The 18,493-nt window shown below is 32.5% G+C and overlaps 1 non-coding gene across 1 annotated transcript; it reads left to right on the top strand.

Annotated features, from left to right (window-relative positions):
- The first annotated feature begins 14,529 nt into the window (after nt 1-14,529).
- LOC119871370 lies at nt 14,530-14,596 on the top strand. Its single transcript, XR_005357476.1, has one exon. It is a non-coding gene; the product is annotated as a small nucleolar RNA SNORD109A (small nucleolar RNA).
- The last annotated feature ends 3,897 nt before the right edge of the window (nt 14,597-18,493 follow it).

Below are 18,493 nucleotides of genomic sequence, written 5' to 3'. Positions count from 1 at the left end.
TCTAGATGATCTATCCATTGTTGAAAGTGGATTATTGAAATTCCTTACTATTATCGTATTTTCATATATTTCTGCTTTTGGACCTGTCAGTATTTGCTTTATGTATTTAGGTGTTAATGTTGAATATATAAGTATTAACAGCTGTCATATCCTCTTAATTGATTCCTTTATCATTATATAATGAATTTTAAGTCTTTTCTTACAGTCTTTGGCTTAAGGGGTTTTTTTTTTTTTTTTGAAATAAGGATAGCTACCCCTGCATTATTTTGGTTTCTACTTGCAAGGAATATCTCTTTCTCATCCATTCACTTTCTTTCTATGTCCTTAAAGCTTATTTGAAACTCTTGTAGGCAATATATTGTTGGGTCTTATTTATTTATTATTTATTTATTTATTTATTTATTTATTTTGAATTAAAAATAATCTGTCCATATTGTCTTTTGATTGGAGACCTTTATCCATTTACATTTAAAGTAATTATTTATAGATTTGGAACTACTGCTGCTATTGTTGCTATTTTAATTGTTTTCTAAATTGTTTTTGTAACATCTTTGTTTCTTTTCTTCTTTCTTAACCTATTCCTTTGTGATTTGATAATTTTTTATAGTAGTGTGTTTTGATGCCTTTGTTTTTATCATTTGCCTGGTAGAGGCTTATATTTGTGGTTACCATGAGGCTTATGTAAAATATCTTTCATATATAACACTCTATTTTAAGCTGATAATAATTCTAAATGTATACCAATATGCTGCAACACAGCACGTTATATTTTTGATGTCACCATTTGCATCTTTTTTAGGTTTTATTAGTTTTTTTTTAGGTGTTCTAGGTTGGCAATTGATTTTTTTTTTTTTTTTTTTTTTTTTTTTTTTTTGCAGTTTGAATATATCCTCATACTCCCTTCTGGCCAGCAAGATTTCTGCAGAAAGATGTATTGATAGTCTTATTGGGGGTTTCCTTGTACCTAACAAGTTGCTTTCTCTTACTGCTTTTAATATTATTTTCCTAGTCTTTGACAAGGGAATTACACTGTCTTCACATGAATCTTTTTGAGTTTCTTTTATGCGGTATTATCTGGGATTTATAGATATGAATATCTGTTTCTTTCCCCATTTTAGGGAAGTTTTCAACCATTATTTCTTGAATAAGTCTTCGAATCCTTTTTTTCTCCTTCTTCTGTGACCTCTATAATGTGTATATCACTCAAATTAATGTTTTCTAAGTCCCTTCACTTTTTTTCATTTATTTTTCTTTTAGCTAATCTACCTTCATAAATTATGCTTTACTCAATTTTACTAATCCTTTCTCTCACTTGTTGGACCCGCCTATCATAATTTTTCGTTCAGTTATTGTATTCTTTAGCTCTGTGATTTATGTTTGCTACTGTTTTTACACATTTTTATTTGACTTTAGTTAACATACAGTATTATATTCATTTCATGTGTACAATAGAATCATTAGACATTCCATACATTATGCAGTGCTCACCACAGTAAGTGTAGTTATCTGTCACCACACAAAATTATTGCAATATTATTAACTATATATTCCCTATGCTATACTTTAATTAGTGATTTATTTTATAACTGGAAGTTTGTATCTCTTAATCTCTGTTACCTACTTTGCTCTCCCCCACCCTCCCCTCTGACAATCATCAGTTTATTTTTATATATTTATAAGACTATTTCTGTTCATGTGAGTTCATTTCGTTTGGGTTTTAGATCACACATATAAGTGAAATCATATGGTATTTCTTTTCCTGTGATTTCTTTTACTTACCGTAATACTATGTAGGTACATCAGTGTTGTTGCAAATGACAAAATTTTTTTATAACTGAGTAATATTCTGGTGTGTGTGTGTGTGTGTGTGTATACACAACACACAGAAACATACCATCTTCTTTATCCATTCATTTGCTTGGTACTTCAACAACAACAACAAAACTTCAGGGGTGCCTGGCTGGCTCAGTCTGGAGAATATGTCACTCTTGATCTCAAGGTTGTAGGTTTGAACCTCATTTTGGGTGAGAGATTACTTAAAATAAAATCTTTAAAATAATTTACTATATATTGAAATTCTTACTTTATTCATACATTGCTCCTCTCCCTCAGTGAACATATCTGTGACCATTATTTTGATATGAGGTATATCACTTATTTCCATTTTATTAAGATTTGTTAAGACTAATTAGATTTATTAATTAGACAGAATGGTCTCTTACAGAAAATGAACCTCACTGATCAACTCAGCTTGGATTCCTAGTTGTCTTTCAAACCTTCAGGATTGTCCAAGCCTTTGTACTTTGTAGCTCTCACTTGTGGGTATAGCAACACCCATCTGTGTCCCAAAGGGGTAGACCAGTTAGCCCTAGATGAAAACTGATTAGAAGCTTGCCCCTTAGGCAGCAGGTGGGAAACTTTATAGTTAAACCCCTTCCAGAGGGAACATGTGTGTGTGTGTTCATAAATAAAAGTATTTGTTTCTGCCAACTCTTTTCCCAATTTGGCTTTTTTTGCCTGCTCCTTCTCCTGTGGGCCTGGGTGTATAGCCATGGGAGTGCGCTGCTGAACCTATTAAGAACTACTTAGTTTGCTACAATCCTGTGGAACTTGTAAATGCAAGCCCTCTTGGCTTGTAAAGCCAGGTGATCGTAGGGCCTGACCCTAGGTGAATGCTGCAAAAAGTGGGGCACCCGATGTATATAGAAATTTCTTCCAGGGAAATAACGGTAACTTGGTTTTATTATTGGAGTAAGCTAAAGGAGAAGATGTAAGAAGTATCCACCTACTTTCTTGGTTGCTGTATAAGATAGCAGCCAACTCCTAGTTATCTATCAAATTAGAACATCAGCTAGTTTATCCCTTTCAGAGGAAATTTCTCAATGTGTAACTATATATTCAATTTGTCTGAGGAAGGAGATAAACTCAGGAGCCTCCTGAGTCACCATCTTAGTTGATTTTAATTGTGGTTCTCAGTTAAAATTTTTGCCTTTGCTCTAACATTTTTTCCTCCAAATTTAAGGTATTTTCTTCAATAATATTGCAATAACCGGAGTTTCCTTAGCTTTGGTAAGATGCCTTACTTAAATGATATTAAAAAATATTTAATTCTGCCAAATCTTTTCCTGATGGGATGGGATCATTATTCAAGAGTTGCCTTTTATTTCTTTGCAGACTTACTGTTTCATGTAAGGATTGCTTAACTTTAAAACTGGAAAATCAGAGTTTCATTTTCTATAGAAATTACATTAGCTAAAGAAATATATACGTCCTTCACTGTTTTTTAAAAAAATGCTTTGTGTATTTCTAATTTTTATTATGGTCATTGAACATATTCTCTATCAATTGATTTAAAAACTTTTGAGATTTATTTGTGAAAAGTTCATAGAAAATTTGAACACAGATGCAATTGTTCTAAAATCATTGGCTATAGTGTTTTATAAATGTCCTTTAGGAACAGGTTGACAGTAATTTCTCATTCTTCTACGCTGATGTTTTGTTTTGTTTTATAAAGTACTGAAGGAGTTGAGTTTAAAATCATCAACTATGATTGTGGATTTATCTACAACAGCTTTTATTTATTTCTCTTGGTTTCATTTCACATAATTTGTCTTTTTTTTATAGTATACAGATAGGTTTATTTTTATTTTTATTTTTTTATAATAAATTTATTTTTTATTGGTGTTCAATTTGTGAACGTACAGAATAACACCCAGTGCTCATCCCGTCAAGTGCCCCCCTCAGTGCCCGTCACCCATTCACCCCCACGCCCCGCCCTCCTCCCCTTCCACCACCCCTAGTTCGTTTCCCAGGGTTAGGAGTCTTTATGTTCTGTCTCCCTTTCTGATATTTCCCACACATTTCTTCTCCCTTCCCTTATATTCCCTTTCACTATTTTTTATATTCCCCAAATGAATGAGAACATATAATGTTTGTCCTTCTCCGATTGACTTATTTCACTCAGCACAATACCCTCCAATTCCATCCACGTTGAAGCAAATGGTGGGTATTTGTCATTTCTAATGGCTGAGTAATATTCCATTGTATACATAAACCATATCTTCTTTATCCATTCATCTTTCGATGGACACCGAGGCTCCTTCCACAGTTTGGCTATTGTCATTTCACATAATTTGAAGCTGTTATTAGTCACAAGCATTTGTAATTATTAATGTATTCTTTATAGTTTGACTCTCATAAATGTATCTCTGGTAACATAGTCTTGAGGTTTACTTTATCTGAAATTAATATAGCTACTCTAGTCTTCATATTTTTAGTTTGCATGATGTATCTTTTCATCTTTTTTTTCTAACCTATATGGTTATATGTGAAGTTTTGTCATTTAATTAATTTATTTTTTAGGTTTCATCATTTTAGACCGCAGAGTGTTAGGTATATGTTTTAAGATTTAGCAGATGGATTATTTATTCCAGTTTACGTTTAATACGATTTTTGAAATGGTAGTTTTAAGTCTACTATTTTTATCATTTAAGTATGAACTCTGCTCTCTATTGTCTCTCTTCTGTTTTTTGTTATTCTATTCCTTCTTACCCACCATCTTTGATTGCATTTTTTTCAGAATTCCATTTTCTTTTACCTTTATAACTCCACCTCTTTGTGTATTTTAGTGGATATTCTAGTGATTAAGCTATACATATTTTCAGTATTTTTTTCATATTTTCAGTATTTTAAGACTAAATATATCACTTCATATAAACATCTTACAACCATATATGTCCATTTCTCTAGTTCCTGACCCTTTTTATGCTAGCATTGTCATATATATACATTTGCCATATGCCTTACAGCCAATAGTATAATTGTTCTAAATAGGTATATTTTTCAAGACATAAGAGAACAAATCCTATTTACTTAAATATTAACTAGTTTCAGTGCTCTTCTATCCTGAAGATCCATATTTCCTTCTGTTATCATTATCTATCTTCTTCCTTTTTTTAAAATTTACTTTTTATTGATGTTTTCAGTTTGCCAACATATAGAATAACACCCAGTGCTCATCCCATCAAGTGCCCCCCTCAGTGCCCATCACCCAGTCACCACCCCCCACCCACCTCCCTTTTACCACCCCTAGTTCTTATCCCAGAGTTAGGAGTCTCTCATGTTCTGTCTCCCTTTCTGATATTTCCCACTCATTTTTTCTCCTTTCCCCTTTATTCCCTTTCACTATTTTTTATAGTGAATATAGCTTTTGCACATTATATATCTTCTTAAAAAACTTTCTTTAGCACCAGAACTACTAGTGGTAACTTTGCTCAGTTTTCTTTTATCTGACAATATATTTATTTAGCATTTTTATATTTATCATTCTTTATTGAGGTATATTGTTACTGAATATAATTCTGGTTTGATTTTTTTATCCTTAGTACATTAAAGATAATAAAGATAACATTCCATAATTTTTTCAATGAAAAAAACTATTTCCTTTTCTCGATATACATGTGTCCATTTCCTTCTTTTGATAGTTGTAGAGAATAATAGAAACAAAAATTTTGGCTAGCAAAGCAGGATTTGATATTTTAACAAAGTGCAGTTCTGAAGAGCTCTTAATTAAACAGTTTGTCTTATGTGTTCCTTCCTTTTTCTCTTTCAAGATTTTGATAGAATAAGCTCCTTTGACAGAGAACTGGGCTTTTTAATATTCTTACCATACATGCAAAGTAATATAAAATAATCATTCATATTTTTAAATGTCTGGTTTTGCTTTCATGGTATTTATAGAGAAAAATCAGAGTATTTGAAAGAATTATATTATTGTAAGAGTGTTAAAGAGAAGAAACAAGGTAAAAAGATTGGAGTGAAATGAGTAGGAAAAATCAGAGGGTAACAGAACATGAGAGACCCCTAACTCTGGGTAGTGGAAAGGGAGTTGGGTGGGGGTGGGGTTGGGGTGACTGGGTGACGGGTACTGAGGGGGGCAACAGGATGAGCACTGGGTGCTATACTATGTTGGCAAATCGAGCTCCAATAAAAATATACAAAAAAATATTGGAGTGATTTGATGATAGAAATATAATTTAATTAATTGATAAACTGCCATTATTGTCAAAGCATAGAAATATGGAATGTTTTGTGAATTGTGCTGTGTTGCAAACATTTGATGTGCATTCTCTGAACACAGAATTCATCTAGCTCTTGAAATACCATCTTTTTATTGAAAAAAGTGGAACATAGGCATTTTACAACTTCTGAAATTGGGAAAGATAAAATTTGATATGAATGGCATTTTTTTTCACTTTGGCGTGACTCCCACGTGTCAACCCTCATGACAACCATGCAGGAAAGGAAATCTGTTGCAGCTTTTGACATGAGGACTATCACAAAACATACTATTGTTCTTCAATGATGTTATAAGAAATTTATAAATAGCATTCCAATGGACATGTAAGATAAATACAGTTTTGTGGAAACAAATAATCAGTTTTGAAAAACACTCTGATTGATATTGTAAGGTCTTATTTTAATGATTCTCAATAGTTTAACTAGTTTCAGTGCTCTTCTATCCTGAAGATCCATATCTTCAATTCTATTATCCAATAGAATTGAATAATCCAATTCTATTATCCTCTATCTACCTGCCAATTTATTTTCCATAATCTATCTGTGTATCTCTACCTTTCAATTATCTATCATCTATTTTACCTCTTTGTCTATCATCTATCTATCTGCATATCTTTCTATGTATCCATCCTGCCATTAGATATGAGGCAAAAGAGCATAGAAATAGAGGACCAATGAAGTTACTTCCCATGAGTGAGGACAGTAGTAACAGTGGTTTCTGTCGTGATAATGTATAGATCGAGAAAGCAAAAAGAGAATATGACTGAGGACCTTTAATTCTGGGACCTGCCTCGTGGAACTTTGGCCCTATTACTATGCTTGAACTCATAGAATCAAAATAGAGCTGCTTTCATTGATAAAATTTGAATTGAATATGAGGATTCTATTTTTTCTAGTCTTTCTATACTTCCATATTTTAATACAGTTTAATTACTTGGAATTATCACCTCAGTCTATATTATACTAGACCGTGGATTGGCAAATCTTTTCTGTAAAGAACCAAATAACAGTTTTAATTTCTCATGCTATTGCAATTATTCCACTCTGCTGTTGTAGTATGAAAGCAGCCAAACACAATGTGTGTTTGAATAAGTGTTGCTGTATTCCAGCAAAACTTTGTTTCTAACAGTAGACTGTGGGCTTGAGTTTACCAATCCCTGATCTAGAGTATTTGTAAACAAGACCCTGAACAATGATTAATTAATTCAGACACATGGTAAAAATGTCTGAAAATTATATCTCCACTTTATTTTTATTAAAATTATTTTAGCTCATTGGCTATATGCCCCTCACAAGAGAGTCATGAGTTCTACATTCCATCATCAACTAAACAATGTAAAACTAGCACTGATTGAGGAATTAGAGTTATATGATCTCTTTTCCATTTATAACCAATAAATTAAATTTCAAAATTGAAAATATTTCTCCCACATAGATCCTTAATGGCATTAGGGAATTAGTGACCAAAATCAAAGTGCCTGCTTTCTTTTCTCCTTTAGGATATAGTTTAAATTGAAATGTTGTCTGGAAGCTTCCTTCATGGTATCCAGTCTCCTTACACAGTGCCTTCAATTTATTTTGATTTCATCTAAGCAGGTTTAATTGTTTCAACATATCTAAATAGAATTTCTATATTCCAAGGCTGTTATTTAAACTAGTTTATAAAAACTTGAGTCAACAATACTCCTAGGCAATGGATACAATCCTTAATCCAGTTTAACTTTTCTTCCAAATTTACTATTGTTTTCTCATGTTATATGTATGGAAGATGAAGAGGAAAGAAACTCAGAATCTCTAAAATCTTGTAACGTAAGACTGAGTTATTTCTTTGCAGTCAAATTAAAAATCTATATCATATATGATATATAGGCATATTTGCTTAAAATTTATATGACCAATTTAGTGTTAATATTCTATAAAAACCTCCCTGAAATCAGTCAGATAAAGAGAAGCATCTCAGTACAAATTTGGGAAGCACATAAATGAGCAATTCATAAGGGAAAAGCATTGTGAATGGTCAAGAGCGTAAAATAACATGCTCAGCTGTCCCAGTCTTTATAATTAAATAATTAAATATATATGAAATAATTACAAATTGTTATAAACATATAAGGAAATTAAATATATATGTGCATACACAGACACACTCATAATGTATTAAATCAACAATTGTCTGTTTTTTCACCTATCAGATTAACATGTACATTTGTTAACCAAGCAGGAGAATTTGGCATTCCTGCTGTGTTCTAGTCTTTCTAGAAGACAGTGGAAAGTATCTTAGATGGAAATTAGCACATTTCAACTATTTTTTAGAAATGTACCTAAAGTATGTAATGGGAAGTATTCAAAGATGTATGTAAACTTAAGGGTAATTATTACAGCCTTAGTTGTACTTATAAAATGTAAGTAACTTGTTTACCTAAAGTCATAATTCTAAGTAAATTAATGTTGTTACATTTATCCAATTGGCTTATATTCTGTTATATATGGTAATGTATATTCAAATTAATTGATATGCCAATCCAGGTTTGTCAGAAGTTTATCTACCACTTACAGAGTACCAAGTATGTTTGAGGCAATAATACTGAATTTTATTCATGTAAAATGATATAAATATGTGCTGTGCAGAATGGTCAATAAACTGATTTTACAGGAACAATATTAAATATTGATTATGAGTTCTGGTCATTAATTTGCTGTTCATTTGTGTGTTGCTTATATGTGTGTGTGTGGTTTCAGATACACATATTTCAGTTACACATAGCAGTAATTTAATTGTTGGTATAAGCATCAAATGCCAAGATAAACTCTAGTTCAAGAATTATATCAGTGCTAATAATAATCATACAAAGTAGGATATTTATTCCTTTTTAAAAAATAAGAAATGAGAATCTGAGTCTTAGGCTAAGTTTGAACGTACAATTTATTTGCAACTTAAAAACACAGCCCTATGGTGGAACAGCCATTGGAAGATAATAATTAACAATAGTTATTCTTTGGGGCCTCTGGCTGGCTCAGTCAGTGGAGCATGAGACTCTTGATCTCAGGGTTGTGAGTTCAAGCCCCCTGTTGGACATGGAACCTACTAAAAAGAGAATTAAAATGTTTGCATTCTGCTAAATCCATCGAGCAAAATCATGTTTTGGGGAAGAATGCAAATTTCTGAGATCATATTAATTTACCCTGTGTTTTTAATAAGGTCAGAGCCATAAGAATTTTCAAGTGCAACTTAGGCTAAAATAAGTGTTTAGATATGGCAGGAACATGAGAAAACAATGTCAAGGTATCGTTTGTGAAAAATCCCATGGTATAAAACTACAAAGAAGCTTTATAGTCTCTGGAAATGTGGGGTACCAGTGCTTAAGAGATATTGTCTTACTTAGAAACCATTTCATAAGAGCTCATATCACATTCCAAACTACTGGCCAAGAGAAAGAGTGTCATTCAATGGAAGAAACAGCTTTGGAAGAGATACAATGATAGGCAATACCCAGGCATAAATACTGTGGATAATAGGGAAAAGGCCACTGAGGGTCTTAGAAGAAGCTATTCTGAACTGACAGAAATTTAAATGTCATGATCTCCCATTGGAATATTTTTTTCTTTCTCTGTTTTATGACCATGTAGTCTGGATTCTAAACTGTCTGCATTCTATTAACATGTGTTTCATAATCAGTTTACTTTCCCCCAATTATCTGTATTCATGCTAACCCTTTTCTAAAGATCACACTTTGTGTCTTGCAAGTATAATTAATAGACTCAGAACTACTAGCTAAAATGTTGGCCAAAATGATAGAGAATCATAACAAATTCTGCCTGAATATACCACAATAGTGGCAAGATTATGTTTAGAAATTTGACTGGCTTATAATGTAAGGAATGTGCTAAGCTGTTCTAACTTTGCCTTTTTATATTCTGTATTTTGAGGGGAAATGGACTGTATAAGATACTCCCAGTTGGGGCTTTGGAACATCATGAATAATACTAAAGGAGAAATATAGAAGGAGAAAGCTTTCATAGATGGGTAAGGCTGCATCTGTCAAAGGAGGACTGCTTGATAGTAAGCAGTGAGCCAATTCTAGGTTTGACTGATAAAATTCAGGCATATCTTGGTATGGTAAATTTCTTTAGGAATGATAAAAGCTGATTGATTACTAATGATAAGATGTTTATAATGTTATTAAACTAATATGAATGAATGGATAATAGGGTAGAAATTAAAGTTCCACATGATAGAATGCTGTAATAAATGAGGTAGAAATTATATAAAGTATAAACATTTGGGAATGATTATAATAATTGTTTCAACCTGAAAACATTAAAAGATGCTGAAACTTTTTTGAGAAAATTTGAGGAAGAAGCAGGATACATGGGATGCCTGGGTGGCTCAGTGGTTGAGCATCTGCCTTCCGCTGAGGATGTGATCCCAGACTCTCAGGATCAAACGTTGCATTGGGCTCCCTGCATGGAGCCTGATTCTCCTCCCTCTGCCTATGTCTTTGCCTCTCTCTCTCTCTCTGTCATTTGTAAATAAATAAGTAAAATCTTAAAAAAAAAGAAACAGGATACTTTTATAGATTGTGATTATCTCCTCCATGATATACTTATCAGTTGCAAAGAGAAAATGATGGTGGAGAACTAGGCAGACACCACCTGAATTAAGTAAGAGATGAAAGATAATACTACCAGTGACGGGAACATCTGGCATCACTGATAGGAAGCACTGAGGAGAACCTAGCCTTATTTCTTTAGTACCTCAGACAAAAGTGAATAAACCTGAATCAACTCGTGAGAAAGTATCAGACCCAAATTGAGTGACGTTGTACAAAGTAAACAAAATATCACCACAAACTGTCATTTAGTTTCTAAACATTAATATCACTGTGGAAATGTTCTAGATTATGTTAGACTAAATAGATATGAAAACAATACGATATTTATTCAAGATCTCTATATAAGATAGCAGAGGGAAAACTGGCAAAATTCTAAGAAAGTCAAATAGATTACAGTATTTTATATGGCAGGTGATAATTGCTTGGATTTGATAATGATACTGTGGCTATGTACTAGAAAATCCTTGTTTTGAAGAAATTAATTTAGGGGATAAAGGAAAATCATAGCTTGTTTTATTGTAAATGGTTCAAAAGAAGGTTCAGACAAATATTTTAACTCTTAATCACTTATCAAAACGTTTTCACAGGTCAACCTGTGGTAGTATTTATTGGAACCCTATTTCCTTTTTATGGATGAGTGATTTTCCACAGTATGGATATATCACATTTTGCTAATCCATTTATCACTTAATAGATATTTGAGTTGTTTTCACTTTTTGTCTATTATGAGAAACTTTGCTATGAACATTTATGTAGAGGATTTTGTGTATACATGTGTTTTTAATTTTTTACGGGTGAGAATATGGTAAATATATGTAACTATTTTGAATAACTGGTTGACATGGATTTTTAAGACCCTATTTCTTGCAATTAAAAGAAAAGTCTATGCATAGTGAATATTCTATTAAATAGTGGTGGAAACTCTTCCTGTAGACATAATTAAGTAAATGGAATAAGTATATATAACATTGAAGTCTATTTCTTCATATCTGTTGAGTGTGAGGTGTATATATATATTTTTTATCATTGGACATTTTTGTTTTTGTATTCTCAGTTTAAAATTTTATACAATCATTGTTGGTTTCGATATAAACCTCGGATATATTTCCTTGTTTTGTTACATTAAGATGTAGAAAGGGTATCTAGAATAGATGAGCTGCGTAATCCTCAAGGATAATAGAGATTGTTCAGATCAGTAGAATTTTGCCACAGAAATTATACTGGTTTTCTTATAATGTTCATGTAGAACTATAACGAAAAACTTTCTTTTGTGGGCTTCATAGCTGACATAGGCTCCCTCAGTTATTGTCATCTCCAGTTTCTATGTGTAAATGAAATGGTTCAGTATGTTTTAGGGTTATGAATGTTTGTCTGACTTCATGGATGAAAAGTGTCTTAGTGAATGTGCTTGGATTATATATTTGTACATTATAAAATATCTGAAGTAAATGAGAGACAAAATAAACCACTGTTGATAAACATTCCACTATTTCTATTCTAAGCAAATGAAGGTGGACTTCTAATTAACTCATTTTAGTGTTAGCCCACAATTTTTGTGGTTTTGAATTCTACCAGTCTTGCATGTATTAAGTATTTAATCTATGAATATCTTGTTCCTTGGTTAAATGGTGTGTGCCTGCTAATAAATACACAGGCTTAATACAGGAGAGTGTGAAGTGAGTATGTTTCTGTTCCAGCCTGTTTTCATTTTTATATTTGAACCTTTTATTTAATTTATTTTTATTTTATCTACAGTAAAATTCACTCTGTCATGTGCAGTTATATGGACTTTGACAAGTGTATAGACTAGTATATCTAACACCACAATTATGATATGGAGGAGTTCTATTACTCTTAAAATTTTTCTTTGTTTCACTCCTTTGTAATCAACCCCTCATTCTACTCCATAATCTATTGCAACCATTGTTTTTATAGTTTTGCCTATTGCGAAATGTCTGAAGTCCAGCTCCTTGTACCTAACACTTTGAATTTCCCAGTTTACTTGCAAGCATTTATGCTTAAAAGACCTCTGCTTAGCCTAACTATGATTTCCTAGGATTATTAATTACATTCTGTTTTGAGTAGATTGGCCATGCTTGTTTTCAGTCCTCTTATGTCTTGCCCTTCTGATGTTCTTTTCGATTTGGTTCTGTTTTATAATTTCCATTATTTTATGAAATTGTTAATGTTTTTTAGAAAAATTATACTATTGTTCGATCCGTTTTTATATGTTGTTTGTAATAGATATTTTTTTAAAGATTTATTCATTTATTCATGAGAGACACACACAGAGAGAGAGAGAGAGAGAGAGAGAGAGAGACATAGGCAGAGGGAGAAGCAGGCTCCTTGCAGGGAGCCTGATGCAGGACTCAATCCCAGGACCCTGGAATCACGACCTGAAAGCAGATGCTCAACTGCTGAACCACCCCAGTTACCCCTGTTTGTAATAGATTTTTGAAGTTCTTATGTCTTACTTTGAGAATATAAGTCTTAAAACACACTTGTCATGTGCCCTTCACTTTACCCAACAATTAGCATTTTTATAGTCTTTATTTGGGAGAGTACAATTTTATTTTATTTTATTTTTTTAATAATAAATTTATTTTTTATTAGTGTTCAATTTGCCAACATGCAGAATAAAATACCCGGGCTCATCCCACAAGTGCCCCCTTCAGTGCCCGTCCCCCATTCACCCCCACCCCCTGCCCTCCTCCTCTTCCACCACCCCTAGTTCATTTTCCAGAGTTAGGAGTCTTTATGTTCTGTCTCAGAGACAGAGAATACAATTTTAGAATTTCTCAAAGAGAAAATTAATGTGCCGCTAATTTTTTTATATTTTATTTAAATTCAATTTGCCAGCATATAGCACCCAGTGCTCATATCATCATGCTACTAATTTACATAGCATAATAGAGAGGATTACTGACTATTTGCAGAGTTAATAATTCAGAGGGGAAATAAGTGAAGACATAAACTGGCAAAGATGGCTAAGCAACTGTGGCTTGGACTTGGATGCTATGTATGGTAGGGACTAGAAGTATGGGGATTCCAGTATGACAATGAGTACAGAACAAATGATTGTCCTTTATTATTAAGTGAATTTCATGTATATTCTGATCTAACATATTATTTGTGATGTTTTGCTGCAGGACAAAGACTGGAACAACTTAACATACTTTAGGGAGGAGAGATGAGCAGTTATTCTGATGCTTTCAAAAATCTGTTTCTATTGTGGCCAGTGATGTCAGAACTTCAGGTTCTCTGGGCTCATTATTTCAGAAGCCCAAGGTAGACTATTTTGATAATAGGTTTCTTGTCCCATGAGTGTGCCTACTTTGTTAAAGCAATAGTCATTATTATTTGTTTACTTTATTGAATAAAAAATCTCTTTTGAAAGTAACTTGAATAATCCTGGGAATCATTGATGTATTACCTTTCTATACCATTTTATAGTATATGAAAATAATCTTTTAAAGAAAATTAAATGTAACAAAATATTTATTCATTTATTTTTAAATTATTGGCATATCCAAAATAGCTGTTTTTACTCATATTTGTACTGTAATCACACCTTATTTACTAGGACATTTATGAATACCTTTCCATTTCTCCTTGAAATTTTAGTTGACTGGTTTTTAAATTTTCCCAAAAGGATTTATGTAATTTTATTAGCAAAATACAAGGTCACATCCATTTTGTTCTATGTACATTAGAGTTCGGTTGTTCAGATATTAATAAAATATCCATTTACTATTCTTTATTTATAATGCAGCAGATAAACCTGAAGAAAATAAGCCTGGCTATGGAAATGCTTATTTGTTTGGGAGGATGTTTGTCTGGATCAATGATGATCACAATTGTCTGAGGATGCTGAGGGACTCATTCCAGATGTCAATCTGAGGTCCAGACGAGTGGCCCCTCTTCTAGGACAAATAAGACTCTCAAAGCCTGGCTGTATTTCATGACCTTAATGACAAAACACTATCCCTTGGGCATGCCTTTTATTAATTTTGCAGCAAAGCATTAACTTCCTATCTCATGAGACAGTGTGCAACTTTAGATATGCTGTATGACCACGCCCTTGCTTCATTTTGCTCACTTTGAACATAGAGTTGTCGATAGATATTTGTATATGTGAAACATGTTCTTGAGTAATAAATGATGAAACAGAGGAAAGATTGAATTAAGAGGTAAAAGAACTAATATAGGTACTGAAAATTCCATTAGTGTTGGCTGAAAGAAGGAAACATTGCTTATCTATATTAAAAATTGACAATGGAGACAATTTTAGTGTTATTATTTTTCATGGTAGAGAATTTTCAGAGATAATATCTTCTCTTTTCTTTCTGTCATGTTTTCCTGAGGTAGACAGGATGGAATGAAATCCTCCACTTCAGAGAAGAGCAGTGAGTATCTATGCCAACATCCTTAAAATTCACATCATGTGCTCTTTACCACATGCTGAGCTCTCTGAGTTCATCTTTTCAATGACTTATTGGATAATATCTTCATTTTGTGTCATTATCTTTGGTGAGTGTCTCCACGCTTATATCCAAATTTTAAATTTATTTTATTTGAATTCTGTGTGAACTGACAAATGTAGAACTTTGGAAAATATTTGATTTGTTTTAATTTTGTATTCCAGTGAAATATTCTTTTATGAAATTAAACTATGCTTGGGAGTTTCCTTAAAGATTATTATGGTTGACAATGTTAACTCTGTGATTAAGATTATCATAGTCAGATGATTTTGGTCAGATATACAAGATCGTTATGGATCATTAATGTTACTGTTTGCATCATTATGATTTTATGTCAATTTGTATTATTTTTTTTCATTCTTTGGTATAAAAAATTATATGTTAATTTTATGAGATGTTTCTAAGGCCTTCATTTTATTTTATTTCATTTTTAAAGATTATTTATTTATTTATTTATTTATGAGCATGTGAAGGGGGAGGGTCCAAGGGGGAGAGAATCTCAAGCAGATTCTAGGCTGAGCACAGAGCCCCACATGATTTGATCTCATGACACTGAGATCATGACCTGAGCCAAAACCAAGAGTTGGACACTTTGCCGACTAAACCACCCAGATACCCCCTAAGCCCATCATTTTAAAACATAAAGAACCAAACCAAAAATTATTTTTTGAAACAGTCCAACTTTCCATATAGTGTTTGTGTCATGAAAGATATTAGGTTGGAATAATCAAGTGAACGAATAATGAAATTTCATACATTAAATTATTAATCATTTTGTATAATTTGAAATATCCTTCAATAAGGAAAATAGTCTATCTTCCTTAGGATGATCACATCGAATGTTTAATGTTGCCTGGGGCCTGGTGTTTAATATTTTAGGAAGAGTTAAATTTTTTTCTTGACAAAGTTTCTGTCACACATTGTTTCAATCAGTAATTATTTTTGTGTTCTCTTCATATTTATGTATTTATGTATGTATTTTAATGAGAGTATTTTTTCTCCAGAATCTAGCAAGGTCATTCAAATGAGCTTAATAATAATAATGAGTAAAATACCATTGAACACTAATAATTGTAATATCAGAAAGTAAAAAAGCCCTACTAGAATCTGATGTAGATTCCAGAACTTCCATTATTAATAATATATATATTAAGAAAAAATTTGAGGATGAATGTAAATGATAGGAACACTAGAATATATTTTTGTCTAATAAATATGATCCTACAAATAATCACATGTATATTTTTCCATTTGTATATTTATATAATACTTACTTAAATATATATTTGCCATGCATCATTTCCATATCAAGGTATAGAAGTATATCACAGAAATATGCTGTAAGGGCCGGTATTAAAACTGTACAACCCAGGGGCACCATGGTAGCTCAGTTGATTAAGTGTCTTGCTCTTGGTTTTAGCTCAGGTCTTGATCTCTGGTTCATGGGATTGAACCCAACATCAGGCTCCATGCTCAGAAGAGAGTCAACTTGACATACGATCTCTCTTCTTCTCCATCTCTCCTCCCTCCACTGGCATGCTAAAATAAATAATTAAGAAATAAATAAAAATGTACCACCAAGTGTGTTTTAAATAGAAATACTTTCTCCCTAAGACTGGGAACAAGACAACAGTGAACTCTCCCATCACTTCTGCTTATATTTTTCTGTACAATCATAACCCATGCAAGAGGGCAAGAATAGTAAATTAAAGGCATAAAAACCAGAAAGTAAGAAACAAAGTTTACTTGTAGATAACTGAATTTTCTCTGTTATAAAATACCAAAGAATCAAGAATATCATTCCCAGAATTAAAAACTGAGTTTAACAAGTTTGCAGGATACAAAGTCAATATAAAAAAAATAAATTCTGTTACTATATACTGGCAGTGAACAATTAGAATGTGAAATAAATCCCATTTATAATATCATAGAAAATGAGCTACTTCTGTAATAAAATGCAATAAAATATGTGCAATATCTCTGAAAAAAAACTGCAAAAACACTGATTAAAACTATGAAAGACAACATAAGTAAATATAGAGATATATTCTATTCATGGATCATAAGTCTCAATATTGTGAGGTCAATTATCCCAATCTCTAATGTAGATTAAATACAATCTAAATTAAAAACATTGTAAGCTTTTTGTAGATATCAACAAGGTAATTCTAAAATTCATATTCAAGGTAAAGGAACGTGGGCAGCCCGGGTAGCTCAGCGGTTTAGTGCCACCTTCGGCCCAGAGTGTGATTCTGGGGACCTGGTATCTAGTCTCATGTTGGGCTCCCTGCATGGAGCCTGCTTCTCCCTCTGCCTGTGTCTCTTCCTCTCTCTCTCTCTCTCGAATAATTTAAATCTTAAAAAAAAGGTAAAGGAACTAGAATAGCAAAAGAGATAATGAAAAAGTTGTTAAGTCAGAGAACTCACACTGGTATTTTAAAGATTACTAGAAAACTGTTGGAAACACTATAGTGTGTTGGTGAAGGAATTAACAAATAGCTGAAAGAAGATAGTCATAACTCTTCAAGATAGTCATGTGGAGGGGATCCCTGGGTGGCGCAGCGGTTTGGCGCCTGCCTTTGGCCCAGGGCGCGATCCTGGAGACCCGGGATCGAATCCCATGTCGGGCTACCGGTGCATGGAGCCTGCTTCTCCCTCTGCCTATGTCTCTGCCTCTCTCTCTCTCTGTGTGACTATCATAAATAAAAAAAATTAAAAAAAAAAAAAAGATAGTCATGTGGAAAGATAGCTGGGTGGTTTTTATGATGCTAGTAGTGTTTGTTTCCAGATCTGTTTATTGAAAAATTGTGGTTTTTAAGATGCAAATTCATGACGTCTATAATATAAACATACATTTTCATGTATCTATATTATATTTCAACAGAGAGTTTAAAATATAGCATAAAACGTCAAATTTTATAATATATTTCCTAGGAATATTGTTCACTAGACTATGTGTAACCTAGGGACAGAAGACTGATGTTCTTAGGATATGTCAAGAGCATTCTCTAATTTATGGACCTAACTAGCTAAGTCCATAGCACTTGCAATTTGAAAGAGGGTGGTGATGTGATGAATCAAGATGGTATAGCGTAAAATTAAAAAAAAAAAAGACGGTTGTTTCTGTAACACAGGCATTTCAAAGTTACATCAGGAATAACTAGAGATTGATAATTTTTCCACTTTAATTATTTTCCATTAGTAATATTACATATCAAATTTTCTATTGCTTTATGCAAAGATATTGAGAAATTTCATATTTAAGATATTATATTATTGTGGTATAACAATCTTTATTTTTATTATCATATAATTAATTAT

This window comes from Canis lupus, chromosome 3 (genome assembly GCF_011100685.1).
Source record: "Canis lupus familiaris isolate Mischka breed German Shepherd chromosome 3, alternate assembly UU_Cfam_GSD_1.0, whole genome shotgun sequence".
NCBI lineage: Eukaryota > Metazoa > Chordata > Mammalia > Carnivora > Canidae > Canis > Canis lupus.
The sequence above is the reverse complement of the archived record's forward strand: the minus strand, read 5'-3'. Positions and strand labels throughout refer to the sequence as shown.